The 15,338-nt window shown below is 37.9% G+C and overlaps 1 non-coding gene across 1 annotated transcript; it reads right to left on the bottom strand.

Annotated features, from left to right (window-relative positions):
* Positions 1 to 9,360: 9,360 nt before the first annotated feature.
* Positions 9,361 to 9,479, bottom strand: LOC112473312. Its single transcript, XR_003043985.1, has one exon. It is a non-coding gene; the product is annotated as a 5S ribosomal RNA (ribosomal RNA).
* Between the last annotated feature and the right edge of the window lie 5,859 nt (positions 9,480 to 15,338).

Here is a 15,338-nt window from a genome sequence, read left to right on the forward strand (position 1 = left end):
TGAGAAAGGGGCTAAGATTTTATCTTCTTCTTCTCTGGATATCCAGTTGATACTGCATCATTTACTTAAAAATCTTTGCCCCTACTACTCTGCAGTGCCTTTTTTGTCATAAATCGAGAATTGATATATGTGTGGTCCTATTTCTGGAGTTTATATATTGTTTCACTGGTGTACTCTTTGGTCCTTGCACTAGTATACACTGTCTTAATTGCTGTGGTTTTACTATAAATCTTGATATCAAGTATAGTAACTCTTCTTACTTTCTTCTTATGCTTCAAGATTATCTTGGCTATTCTTGGGCCTTTGTATTTCCAAGAGAATTTTTAGGATTAGCTTATCAAAAGCAAACAACAAAACCTTTTGAGATTTCAATTGAGATTGTACTGAGTGCATAGATGAATTTGTGTAAAATTGGTGTCATTAAAATATTAAATACTTCAATGCATGAAAATGATATACCCTCCTTTATTTGTGTCTCTTTTATTTTTTCAACAAAAAATGTATAGCAGTCTTTATATTATTCTTGCTCATCTTTTGTTATATTTATTCCTAGTATTTGATCTTTTACTATCATAAATAATGAAATGTTTTGGACTTCATTTTCTGATTGTTTGTTGCTATTATATAAAAATAAAATGCATTTTTGCATATTGATAATGTATCTAAAAGCCTTGAAAAATTTACTAATTTATTCTGGTAGTGATTCTTTTGTATGTTCCACATACATAATTAGGCCATCTGCAAATAAGGACTATTTAATTTGTTATTCTCTGATTCAATAACATTTATTCTCTAGCCTATTTTAGCTGTCTAGAACTTTCAGTAGTGTATTGAATAGAAAGAAAATAATTATGTCTTGCTCCACATAACAGAGGGAAAATTTTCATTATAACTCCTTTAACTGTAGTAGGTTACCGTAGATATTCTTTATCAAATTAATGATATTTTCCTTTGTTCTTAGTTCACTGAAAATTGTTATCATTAATGGATGTTGAATTTTGTTGAATATTTTTGCATTTACTGAAATTATCATTTATTTACTTCTTTATTCATTTATGTCTGATTTCTTTAACATAATGTTTTAGAGATTCATTTATTCATTTGTGTGCATGTGTCTGTGTGCGTATGTGTGTGTGCATGTGTCTCTGTGTGTGTATTACACGTATCAGTGGTTTGTTCCTTTTTATTGCTAAAAAGTATACCATTATGCATGCATAGTTCTCTGACGATTCTCTTATTGAACAAACATCTGAACCATTTCTAGTTTGGGGCTATTATGAATAAAGCATCTATGGACATCCTTGTGCAAGTCTTTTTGTGAATAGATGTTTCTGTTTTTCTTAGATAAATACCTAAAAGCCTAATTATTCCTTTTATTTTCAAAGCTTTCTATCCTTATATTTAAGGTGTTTCTCTTGTAAGCCAAATAAAAGTGGCTCTATTTCTTCTTTCTGTTCAGTCATATTTGTCTTTTAAATGGAAAACTTAGTTCAAAATTAATGTAATTACAGATATATTTGAGTTTAAATTTATCATCTTTCTATGATAAATTTAGCATCTATCATCTTTGTTCCATCTTGGCTATTTTTCTTTTCTCTCTTTTCTTGCCTACTCATGGATTTATTTATTTTTAAATTTTTTATCTCATCTGCTTTCCACTTTAGCTTATAAGCTATTCCTTCTTTCACTATTCTTTTAGCATTTACTTTTAAGATTGTACCGTATAGCCTTGATTTGTTAATATCTAACATAAATTAGTGCTATTTTCCAGGTAATGAAACTTTAAATAAATTAACCCCATTTACCGTAGCACCTGACACCTTCCAAACTGTGCTTTTATTGCCATATGTTTTGATTCTATGTATGTTTAAAATTCTGTGATATGCATTAATATCATTTTATGCAGTTTTCACTCTCATATTTGCCTTTTCTATTGTTCTTCCTACTTTGTGTATTTCTGTGCCTCTATTAGGATCATTTGTGTTCTCTTAGAAGAACTTTATTATTTCCTTTAGGAAGATGTCCAATGTTAGGCATTTACTTTCTTTTAACTAATATCATACACTACTCCATGATCTTCAGGCTTCTGGGTTATTGTGTCTGTTTTCAGTTGAATCAGCTGCCATTTTTATTTTTTCATCATTTGAAAGTAGTATTTTTTTCTCAAGCTGGTTTTTATTTTTTTATTTTTCTTTTTTCTTTAGCTTTCAACAGTTTTACTCTGATAGGTCTAGGCTTATTTTATTTGTATTTATTCTGCTTGAAATTCATACTTGAATCTGTGGCTTGGTATTTTTTTGTCAGTTTCAGAAATATCAGTCATTGTTTCTTCAGATATTTCTTCTTTTCTGTTCTCTATCTTTCTTCTTTTGGGGGATTTCAGTTACACTTAAGTTAGACCTTTATACCACGCCTATATATCTCTTGTGCTGCTTTCTTTTCTTTCTTTTTCTTTATGTAGTTTTTATACTTTTCTCTGTTCATACTTTCACCATAGCTTTTCTTCTCTCTCTCTTATATTTCACTAATCTCTCACTACAAAAGACCACTCAAACCTACATGTCAATGATATCAACTATTTTAATTTCCATATCATGGCCTCTGTGCCCTTTGTCACACTTCTCTTCTATCCAGAATGATCTTTCTGCTCTCATCCACCTCTGAAATATCTACACATCTTTTAACATGGATATCTAGCATCATCTTGCCTTCCATTTCTTGACTCTCTGTAAATAAAACCAAGCACTCATATATCCCTACTTAGCTCATACAGACCAGTCTAGGACCCACACACTTCATGCACTTATTCATCTACCTCTGTCTTCCACCAGTAGACTGGGAACTCCTGTGCCTCGTTCATCTTCAGATCTCTAAGATCCAGCCCCATGTCCAGCACGTGAACAGTGATAAGTACATTGATGCTGAGTGAATTACTATAATGTACTCAACTCTGGTTACACTTTAGAATCACATTGAGCGAATGTGTATTAAAAAGTATTGATGCTTAGGCACCATCCCAAATCAAACTCAAAGATGGTATCTGGGCATCAGAACATTTTTTTAAAACTACCACATGTGCAGCCTGGGTTGAGCATTGCTGATTAAATAATCTGCCTCAGAAAGGTGATTTCATGGTTTAATGGGCTGAGATCTGAAAACATTTCCCTGTGAGGGACTGATTACATCCTGCAAAGGATACTGGAAGATATGCATGTTGGGGTGATGTATTTAGGTGCTGCTGTCCATAGATATGCATTACCGGAAACCATAGAGGAGATTCATTGTGTGTGTGTGTATGTGTGTGTGTGTGTGTGTGGAAACCATAGAGGAGATTGGAGATTCATTGTGTGTGTGTGTGTGTGTGTGTGTGTGTGTGTGTGTGTGTGTGTGTGTGTAGGAGGTAAGAGTAAGGAAAGGAAAAACCTGCAGTTACAGAAGTGACTGCATGAGACTGTAATCCAGATGCTTAGTTGGTAAATAATCTCATGTCTTCTAACTCTCTCTGCAATAGTAAAAGCCCAGTGATATTGGCAGGCCATCCCTATCTGTTAGCAGGAGGGTGCATGGTCCTCATTCATTCCAAGACTTTAGGGAGATAGAGGGCAACTGACAAAGGCACCAGAAGGTAAGAGAAAACCTGATAACAGGCCTTAGGTGAAGCTATCAACACTCCTGCCCCAGTTCAGACCTCTCACTGTGATGATGTGTGTGCATGCTCCTCTAGTTGTCATAGAAACCAGATCTTCCCTCCTGACTCTCATCTCCTCTCCAAGTATTTGGTTTCCCATTTTTTAATGAAATTAGGTATGCAGTGAAGTATGCATACTCTCTCCCACACGACACTGCCCCTCCCAAATCAAAGCAATTCAAGAATTGCCTTGTGCGTCATGAGACAAGCAGGTGCTATGGGAAGCCCTGGCCTACTCATTCCACCATCCTGAGGCTGGCTGCTCCCCACTTGGCTTCAGCACTTACAGTTTGATACCAGCAATCTCTAAGTTCAAATGCATGAGCTATTTTTGGACTCTCAAATTAGGCACAGGAGAGGAAAGTAGATTAATAAAATATTAAGAAAGTAGGGAGAACATTTTTTTGACCCAAAGAGGGTATTTGTGATGTGCTATTATAATTAGGAAGATAACTCTAATTGGATAAAAAGAAAAGCAGCCCTCTGTTCATAGCAAACTGAGTTTAATAGAGTGTTAACAAGGCCACCATATTTGCAAGATATCTCAATTATTCTCTTGACAAGAATTTGGGTCTCCAGTTATATTCCCTGGTAGTATGCAGAATCCTATTCCTCTATGTCTTCTGAAATGTTTGTTACTAATTTTTTTTTCTGTGAAGAAGAGTTTTTTAGGACACAAAGTGATTACTTTATTTCCTGAAGCTCTCAGTTATTAAGATTAAGATCAGTTATGTTCTAAATATGTATGCATGTTATATAAATTCATTTAATGGGACATTTTCTAATTTCTTCTAGGAAGATAGGGAGTGAGGAGCAGTTTCTTTAAAAACCAGTGGAGGTAAGGAAGGGGGATTGTCTGTGGGATTCCTGATTTTTGTTGTTCAAGGTCCCTGTCACCATTATTTATATTGCTTAATAGCAACTCTTCTTTAAAATCCACCTAGAGCCAATTTTATTCCTCCTGCTCTCTATACCACCCCCTCTAAGCTTTATATAGTAACTATAGTCATATCCTCAACTATTCTTCACTTGCCTACACCATAAGTTTCTGGGACCAACTTTAGAGGCAGGACAATTGGTAGGAATGTTTGTAAGAAAAGGAAGATATTATGAATCTAGTAAGTTGAATGGCCCAACGGGGCTACTACGAATTATGTCAGACATGTTTTTGTTTTATCCACGAAGTAATCCATGCCTCTAAGAACCATGGTGCACATTCCTACTGTCACTGAATACATCTAAGGTCTTTCATTCAAGGCCTCACCTTGTCCTTGGCCCTTTTGGTCTAAGCATGTTATGTGCAATAAACAGAACATATTATTATTAAAATTATTCCTCCATCCAGGTGTTCTGTGTCCCTGGAAAATTGCTGAATTTATTTCAATCTGTATAGAAATCCATTTTTAGTATCTTCACAAATTTCTTTCAGTTGGAAATTTGCTGAACTTAGATGTCAAAGAGATGCTCGTTTTTTGGTTGAGCAAGCCTTTTTATTTCACTTGCAAGAATTCTAAGACCAACTAGCACAGCCCTTGTTTATTTTTTTGCACTAGAACTGAGAATCACACTCAGATACCAACTAAATCTGATACAGAGGGGTCAGTCTTCTAACAAGGATACACTAGTCTTAAACACACCTGGGTTAACCTATCAGTCAATATTGAGCACCAGACATTGTGGGAAGTTAAACAGCCAACCCTGAGAAGCAGAACATTCCCACAGAGTTACCTTACCTAACAGCTCAGAACTGGGAACCCATTTTATCCTGAATATATCAGCATACAAAATTTTTATGCAGAAATTCGATTTACAAAACTTTTTTAAGGAAACATGACTATTTCTAACCCATGAGTTACACCTGGAAATTCCCTTGACCTTAAACCTGGTAGGCAGAGCTGTCAACAATGCAAACTTGCCCATAATCTCTGGCCCAGAACTTTCTGTTTTAAAATCACAGGATATGCCAGCCCCCAAAGCAGGAACACCCATCCGCTCCTTCCATGTCCATTTTCATCACCCAGTATCCAGCTTCGTCAATGCCTCCTGACCTAACAGACTCTAATCAGTATATTTGCCCTTTATCCTCAGCATTTACTAACTCAACTTGTGTATCAGTCAAGAAAGGTCAGATTATGTCACACTAAAAAACAGTCCAAAATTCCAGTTGCTTAACACAACAAAGACTTATTTTTAACTCACACAAAGTCTACAATGAGTCTGGACAACTCTTTAGGCCAGCTGTTCTTCCCACAGCAGCTGAGCAATCCAGTGCAAAGGAGTCTCCACCACCTCCTACCTGTATCTTTAGGGCACTCAGAGTCCTCTGTAGACCTGGCACAAAAGAACTGTCTAGAATAGGAGTTGGTAAACTTTTTCTTAAAGGGACAAATAGTAAATGTTTTTGACATTGCAGGCCAGGATATCTTTGTGGCAACTACCCAACTCTGCCCACGTAGCATGGAAGCAGCCATAGGTAATACATAAACAAGCGAGGATGGCTGTGCTCTACTAAAATCTATTTTACAAAAACAGGTAGTGGCCTAGATTTGGTCTACAGGCTATTGTTTTCCGGTTCTTTGTCTAGAGGCTCTCACTGATAATTAAATACTTTTGCCTGAATATGACACACATGACTTTGCTCACATTTTATTTGCTAAAGCAAGTCACATGGCCATGACTTCAAGAGCCAGAGAAATATGATTTCCTGTGTTTTCAGAAAAGAAAAGGGAAAATATTATTAAGTGGTGCCAATGTCTGCACATTTTTCATGCTGTTTAACAAAGCTCTCGTAAATGGGGATATTAAAAATAGGAATTAAAGTAAGCTGTATTAGATTTGAATGTTAAATCTGAAGCCATTTGGTAGGACTTCATGACTGGGGCAAATAAGTTTAACTTCTTGAAGTTTCAGTACCTCTGTCGGAACCATGAAGATGATAATCTCTGTCTTCCTAGAACTATTTGAAGATCAAATGAGATATTACAGGACAAAGAGATTTGGAAACAAAATACCAGGGATTCATGCAGTTATCCTTTGCTATTGCCTTGAGCTTCATAGGACTCCTGTACTTGAGTTTAAAATTTATACCCACCCACAAAGGCCTGGGTATTATCATACTCTGAGTTCCAAACTCAATGTCCTCAGCAATGGCCTCTTTCAGGACTTTTGCTTAGGTTCCCGAGCTGAAGTCTAAAATTCTTCTCTTCTGTTCTCTTTAAACGACAGGCCATAATATTGCACGGAGTGGGCCCAGCTGAAAACTGGAAGTGGAATGACTAGCTGAGTTACATAAGAAAAAAAAAAAAAAAGCACACCACTTTTTTGAAGCAAAATTGCTTTTATGAGTTATGCAAATTTTTTTTTATCCCTGTCTTTTTCTTCTTGGTATCCAGGAGAGTCTCATTATCACTTAAACAGTTCTCCTAAGCCACTTCAATACTTGCACGTTTGTTAATGCAACATGGTACCCTTTAAGCTCCACTCTGTTTTCAAACCTCCAGGGTGGCTGGGAAAGGAGTGAGGATAGAGGGAGGGCATGGTGGTGAGACCGAGGGGAGAAACAGCTTCAGAGAAGCATTTGAAGGAAGGGAACTAACACTTGGTGAGCATTTTCACTGTGCCAGGAGCATTCCACAAATTATCTGATTTTATCCCCACAATCATCCTTCATTGCCGGCTGTTTTATTTTCACCAAAAAATTGAAACTGCGAGAGTTTAAGTAACATACCTAAAACTAAGATCACACAGCCAGGAAGCTGCAGAGCCAGCATTTGAAGCCTGGGTCTGATTTCCAAGTTCATGTTCTTTCTACACTATCAGGCTGTGTCCTCCATAAAGATAGATGTCAGTGATTCGTCTTTCTTACAAGGCAGTTTACTGAATCTTCTCTCCTACTGGAGATGGTTGGTAATATCCAAAATAATTCAGTACTTCTCCATCCCTTCCACCTATAGAGATCATTTCATACCTGCTTCTCCCTCCTAGCCTCCATGAACACTTAGGGCTGAGTTTACAGACCAAAGAGTTGTATTTTGTCAATAAATGATCAAAAAAAGGATGCATCTTAGGGGAAGGAGCATTAGTAAGAAGATAAGGGGACAGAATCTGATGATGATGATGATGATGATGATGATAACAGCAACAACTACTGGGATTTACTATTAATAGTTGCTAACCACTTTTCCATATATTCATGTAATCCTGACAACAATCCTAGGAAGTAAATGCTATCAATTATATTTTAAAGCTGAGATATGAAGATATGATGCAGCTTGCCCGGAGTGGCACAGCTAGTAAATGACAGAACTGGGGTTTGAACCCAGAGAGGATGACTGCAGAGCCCAGGCTCTTAACCACTATGCTGGTCATTTCAACCCCCTGGGTTTTTTTTTTTTTTAAATGCCAGTGTCCCGCCGTCACCCCCAGATATTCTGATGTATTTGGTATGAGATAGGGTCAGGGCAGTAGCAGTTTTAAAAAGCACCTGGGGGTGAATCCTAAGTGCAGCAGAGTTGAAACCCTACGTGACTTAGTTATTCCAACTCCCTGTGCCTCAGATTCCTCATCTGAATAGGAGAGAGGTAGGGATTGGAACTGTGAAAGATGTTTTGAGAAGTCACGGTAAATGAAGTCGTATTAGCATTTGGTGGGCGGCTTCCAGGGAGGCTAAACGTCAAGTGATGCTTGAGACAGTATTGTCCAAGGAAGAATTTTCTTGCCCAAATTATCAATAACAACTCCACAACCCTATAAGGTTAACATGCCCTTTGGCTCTCAAAATCCCGTGTGTGCATTTTTCTAAATTCTACTGACTATCAAGGAGATGGAGTGCTTTTTTTCACTGCTTAATGGATTATTCTACTTTAAACTTTTTAACCAGTAAGCAGGGAAGTCTTCAGACAGAGCTCCTTTGGGTACACTGCTTCCATGACCGAGAACGTGTATCACCAGTCTGGGCCTATAGCTCTGTATTTGCAAGATGGAATTTAAAAAAATGTCAAAGGATTCTAAGGATTAAATAAAATATCATATGCAAATCACAGAACATAAAGGTGCTTGGCACATAAAAAATACTTATAAACAGAATACATACACATGATGAAATTAATGTCATTTTTGTCATTGGGTTGATTAGAGAAGAATCTATGCTAACTTATATAAAGCATGATAAAAGTGACACAAATAACACAGATGCCCAGCGTGAAGATGCCTTCTAATTGTGCGCTCATTACATTTTAAAATTTTAGTGTATTTCTATTATTACAAGTAAGCTAAAGCATAAAACATGTAAAAATCATAACTAATTTCAGGTGTAATCCCTCCCCCCAACACACACACACTAGAAAGAAGGAGACAGTAAGAGGATCTTTTATTTGCAGATCAGGGAAGGAAAGTGAAGAGACTTATTGGGGAAATCCAGAAAGCTAACTCACTTTGCATTTGAAAAGGGACATAAATGCAGAGGCTCTGAGAAAGAGAAGAGACCCAGACAGAGTTGCTGTGAGGGGACCTTGAGAGAGGGACAGGCAGGGGATAAGTGACTCATCTTCCTCTGTGTCTTTTCACAGACTCCTCGGTAAAATATACATTTGTTTCCTTAAGCCTTTGTAGACTTGAATATATTTCTTGAATTTGTTAAATTGCTAGGTCCTCCTTCAAGTTGGTTTTTTTTATGCCTACAGCACCTGGTCTTCCTAGGTGGTCTCCTATCCAAGTACTAACCAGGCCCAACTCTGCTTAGCTTCTGAGATCAGACGAGATCAAGCTTGTTCAGGGTGGCATGGCCGTAGGCTCAAGCTGGTTTTAAGGCAAGAGCAATCAATGACTGTAAAGGATTTCTAAAATCCAAAAATGTGAAAGTTCTAAAATTTTTTTTATCACCACATTGCTGGTGGAGAAAGAGCCTAGGTGCCTATCACTGAGGACCAGGCAAATCTATAGGAAAATGCCTGTCTGGATACTACTTAGTAGAAGAAGAAACAAACTAGGTTGTTTACCAGCAACATATAGAGAATATAAAAACAAAATGATACCTTTAGCACAGTGCCATTTAAGTAAATGTAAAACATTCACGCAACAAAAGTACTAAATTTTACAGAGATACGTAAAATTTCGAGATTCATACTCAAGAAATTAGAGTGGTGAGATTGAACACTGCAGTAGGATTAGAATGGAATGCAAGGGATGGATGGATGGATGAATTTAAAAAACAAAACAAACAGGAATGACAGGCCTCAAATGAGCCAGTGGAACTGGGGAAAATGATTGCCTCAACTCTCCATACCAAACCACTTCACCTTTCAAAACGTTCCAGCAACAACCCAGAAACTGGGAGCAGCAGCAAAATCAATTCTCTCCATTCTGCCTTGTTCAGAAAGCTTGCAAAATTAGTGCAGATTAGTAGACCACTCTTAGTGAATCTGAGGGCTAGTTTTGCTGAATTTTAAAAGTTAAAATGCTGTTTCAAAGCCAATTTGAAAAGGCTACATACTGTATGATTCCAACTATATGACATTATGGAAAAGGCAGTACTATGGAGACAATGTAAAGATCAGGGTTGCCAGGTTTCTGAGGTGAGGGAGAGAGCAGTAATGAACAGGTGGAGCACAGAAGATTTTTAGAGGAGTGAAATGGTTCTTCTGTATGCTACTGTAATGGTGGATGCATTTCGTAAAACATTTGTCAAAACCTTTAAAATGCCCTTAGTGGAGGCGTTACTTGCAAATATATTTTCCCATTCAGATGGTTCTTTCTTTACCTTGTTGACGATTTCTTTTGCTGAGCAGAAGCTTTTTAGTTTGATGTAGTCCCATTCATTCATTTTAGCTTTTACTTCCCTTGCCTTTGAGGTCAAATTCATAAATCCTCTTTAAGTCCAAGGTCCTTGAGTTTAGTTCCTATGTTTTCTTCCATGCATTTTAATGTTTTGGGTCTTATATTTAGGTCCTTCATCCATTTCGAATGAATTTTGGTGTGTGGTGATAGACAACAGGCTAATTTCATTCTTTAGCATGTGGCTTTCCAGTTTTCTCAGCACCATTTATTGAAGAAGCTTTCCTTTCTCCACTGTATGTTTTTTGCTTTTTTGTCAAAAATTATTTGCCCATTTAAATATGGGTTTACTTCTGGACTCTCGATTCTGTTCCACTGGTCCGTGTGTCTGTTTTGCTGCCAATACCATGCTGTTTTGATTACTGTTGCTTTGTAGTAAAATTTGAAGTCAAGCAGAGTGATGCCTCCAGCTGTGGTACATATATACAATGGAATATTACTCAGCCATAAGAAGAGATGAAATAACTGCCATTTGTGACAACATGGATGGACCTTGAGATAATCACGCTAAATGAAATAAGCCAGACAGAAAAAGCTGAAAATCACATGATATCACTTATATGTGGGATATAAACCTAAAAGCAACAAATGAGCAGTACAAACAAACAAAGACTCATGGACATGGAATATAGACTAGTGGTTACTAGTGGAGTGGGGGAGGAGGGGGAAGTAGGTGGGGCAAAGGGGGTCAAATATATGGTAGCTGAAGGAAACTGGACCTTGGGTGGTAAACACACAATAGAATATACAGATGTCAAATGATAATGTACACCTGAAAATTATATAATTGTATTAACCAATGTTACCCCAATAAACTTAATTAAAAAAAAACAAAAAAACTATAAAATGTGCAACATGAAGAGTGAAACCTAAAGTGAACTATGGACTTTAGTCGATAGTAAGGTATCATTATTGGCTCATCACTTATAACAAATGTTCCACACTAAGACAAAATAAAACCAAAACAAACAAAAAATATTTCAATACAAGACGTGGTGAGTAAGGACATAAGAACACACGAAACAGAGAGCTACATAAAACTAAAATGGCTAATATGGCAATCACACTGGGAAAAGTTGACATCATGTGCCTCCAGGCAGAACAGAACCAGACTCTGAACAGAACATGTTTCTCTATAGAAAAATGGGATACATAGGTACACTGCTAGAATAATAGGTACACGTGCTAGAGATTATGCACATACTTTATAGAGAGAGACATGTCTGCTTTTCTTTGCAAAGAGGAAAATAATTTTAGCAACTGCAGCATTCTGGGATAGGAGGAAACGAAGCATTCATTTCATTGATTTATTTACTGATTAATTTTCTGTAAATTTTCAGGACAAGGGAACACACATTGCAAAGACAGAGGCAGAAGTGATATAGCCCTTACATTATATACTACATCTCTTTAACTGTCCCGTGTGGATCTCTTTCTCCTCTATTATAAGGAGAACTAAAAGTTCTAATTGATAAGGAATCATATGAAAGCAGTATAAAAATATGCGTGTATGTATTGGTGGGGGCAAAGTGGAGGTAGTAATGGATCTTCCCATTAAGAAGAATTTGATCTGAACTACATTGACAGCTGGTAAAGGAAGTGGGTATAGAACAATGGCCTAAAGAATTATCCTGAAACCTTATCCAAGGCCACTCATTTCACCAGGGACTATCATAAAACACACTCATGTTGCAATCCTTTCCTCTAGGTCTGTGACAGAAAAGAGTGTGTGGGGGCCATATGATGACATTTCATAACTGGTCAAAGAGACAGAACCAGGCTTTAATAAAACTCAGCAGTCTCTAAATTCAGCACAGGGCAAACAGCTCTTCCAACTGACCTGTATAGAAAGAAAATATAATAGAGAAGACTAAGGAAACAGATTATGACGTAGTAGGAAAAGGGTAGCGTTGAAGTTAAAATAACTTGGGCTCTAATACCAACTCAATCACTTACTACTTATATAGCCTTGGGCTAGTTAGTAAACCTGATGCTGTCTAAAATTCCTCATCAGTAAAATGATAGTGGTAATATTTACCTTTCTGGGTTTTTATAAGTACTTAAACCTAAATATATGTATGAATATCTCACAATGCCTGGCACACAGTCAATACCAAGTGAAGGGGGATGTTATAATTATAGGCTGCATATAAGAAACATGCTAATCTCCCAACAGTAGTGCTATAAAAGGGTTTATATAGAAGGAATTCTTCCAAAGTCTTCAAAAGGGGGAAGAATATCCCACATTACTATTCCCCTCTCCTCTTAAAACACACACAGGGTGACAAATGGCTTCCAAGGTTGCTGTGGAAAGTCAGTGTCATGGTCCTTATCACCAGTAATCTCCATCGTCATCACCATACAACAGCAATAACAAAAGCCCCTTACATCTGTTTAGTGCTTTCTTAAATATTGTCTCAGGCTCTCTGACCCTCTAATTTTCCTGCCTCCCTAAAGCATCATGGCACTGCGTGGCTGATGTTGCCGCTGGTGGTGATTCAACTTCTCCCTAGGCCTTCATGTTCCTATCTTGCTGTGTGATACAAAATGCATTTCCCTGTAGAAACAAAGGCCGAAACTGCCATTAGTCTTAATGATGCATTTACTATTCCAAGGTCACCATTCCTCATATAGTCGTGTGAGAGCTGACCTGAGATACAAACCACCATCTTGTTTCTATATTAGTGGAATGTGTTATAAATTCCAGTGAAATGATCTACAAAGAGACTTTGAAGCATACTGTCCAGGTCATGGTCTCTGTCTTCAGACTAATTAATTCACCTGCCTAAGTGAACAGGAATCCCCAGCCACTTTTTTTATTCCTTGGTAGGCTGCCAGCTGGCTAGGAGGCAAGAAACGAGGGTCTAGAGCCTCTTCCTTTTTTCCAGCTTTGGGAAACCAAGTTCAGGGTTTCCTCAGTCACTCCTCAGCGCGTCACAACTTCTATACCTAGTCTTTATGGCTATATGCTTTTCTAAGTCAATGCAAGTAGATTACTCAATAGGGTGCAGGGGGATCATTTTTGTAGAATCTGATAGAGTCTACCAACGTATTCATATGACCACAGCTGTGGATACATCTAGAACAAGAAGGAAGGAGCGGTCTGATCAATAGGCAAGGTTGTGACATGACCTCTATCCCATATCTCTTTTTCTGAGCAATTTCTTTTTCTATTGTAGTTGTACTCCCAGAGTTCTTAATTCCCTATTCAAATCCTTATGTATACTTCAGTTTCTCTAATCAATATAAAATTAAGAAGGAATGACACAGTTTTGGTCTCTAGGTGCCAAGCTCTAACAGTATCTCATTTTATCCCCACAACAATCTTGTGGTATAAGCTCTTATTATTATACTGACTCTACAGGTAAAAACACCTAAAACCAGAGAGGCTCAGAAACTTTCATGAGGTCACCTAGTTGGCATGGGACAGATTCAGGACCCAAATTCAGATTTATCAGACTCCAAAACTCATATCTCTAATCAATAAGTTATAGTGTTTTAGCATTTTATCATTTTTAAAGTACATCATTTTTAAAGTGTAGGATTTAATTGAGCTCCCATCAGTCCTGGGAGGTAAACAGGACAGACACTGCTGTCTCAGCTTGGCAGGAGAGGACCTAGAGACTTGGGTGTGTGAATGACTCTGCCTAGGTCCCCAAATCGACAATGAAAGGAATATGAACTTCGGAGTCAGACAGGCCTGGATCTGGGACTGCCTCTGACTTTCTGTGTAGCTGTGAGAAACTCACTCAGGGTTTCACCTGTAAAATGCAGCTAATAATACTACCCTATGAGGAGGTTTGTATGAAATACAGTTTGGGGTCAGTTTCACAAAATGTTTAAAAGTGTGCATTGTTGAGTCAGACTGCCTGTTTTAAGCGATTCTGTGACTTTGAGAAAGTCCTACCGGTAAAGTTATTTAACCTAAGTCTCTGTCAAAAGAGTGTAATAATAGCACTTAGTTCGTGGGGTCTTTGTGAGGTTTAAATAATACAACTCATGTAAAATAATTAGTAAAGAGCAAGTGCTTAATAAATATTAGCTGTTATTATTTGTAAAGCAGCTCACAATGTGCCTGAAGCATAATAGACACAATGCATAACCTCTCTACCACTATATGTTCCCCTGCTCTCAAATGTACAAGTCAGGAAAACATCCCCTTTAGCTCAGGGGAGGCCTCCTTGCCCTTGTGACTTTCACCTGCTCACACACAGACCTTTGGGAGCCATGTAAAATGAAGGCAAGAGGTACCACAAATGTAATAAACATACAACCACCCACAAGGGCATCTCTCATTCCCACTGGCAGGTTATAGACAGTCTTTTCTCAATTGCCTGTAGCTAATTTTAATACAAGTGTAGCTTTGCTCACTTTGCTCTCTGCATACACCCTCGGCCTCCTAAGCCCCAGGTGGGATCTGCTCAGAGAGTGTAAGCCCATACCAATATCATCCTGAGCAAAACATAATTAGAAAACGAAATCAGCAGCCACAAGAAGAATGGAATTCTTTCCAAAGCCATGTATCAGGTGAGTGGAGTGTGAGGTTTATGGGTATTTTCATTTGGATTATTCACATCACTGCTTCCCTTTATCAGCATAGAGAATCCAGACTGGGCATCTATCTTGATTCCAGTGTAGGGGTTGGCCAAGTGGGGCTGGTGGGCGCAATCCAGTCCACTGCCAGTTTTTGTAAGAAAAGCTTTGTAAGAACAAAGCCACGCCCACTCATTTACATATCGTTTATGGCTGCTTTGGGGCAGAGTTGACTAGTGACAACAGAAGCTAATTGGCCCACAGGGCTGCCTTCCAGGTTCCCATC

Source organism: Pteropus alecto, unplaced genomic scaffold, assembly GCF_000325575.1.
Source record: "Pteropus alecto unplaced genomic scaffold, ASM32557v1 scaffold98, whole genome shotgun sequence".
NCBI classification, from domain to species: Eukaryota; Metazoa; Chordata; class Mammalia; order Chiroptera; family Pteropodidae; genus Pteropus; species Pteropus alecto.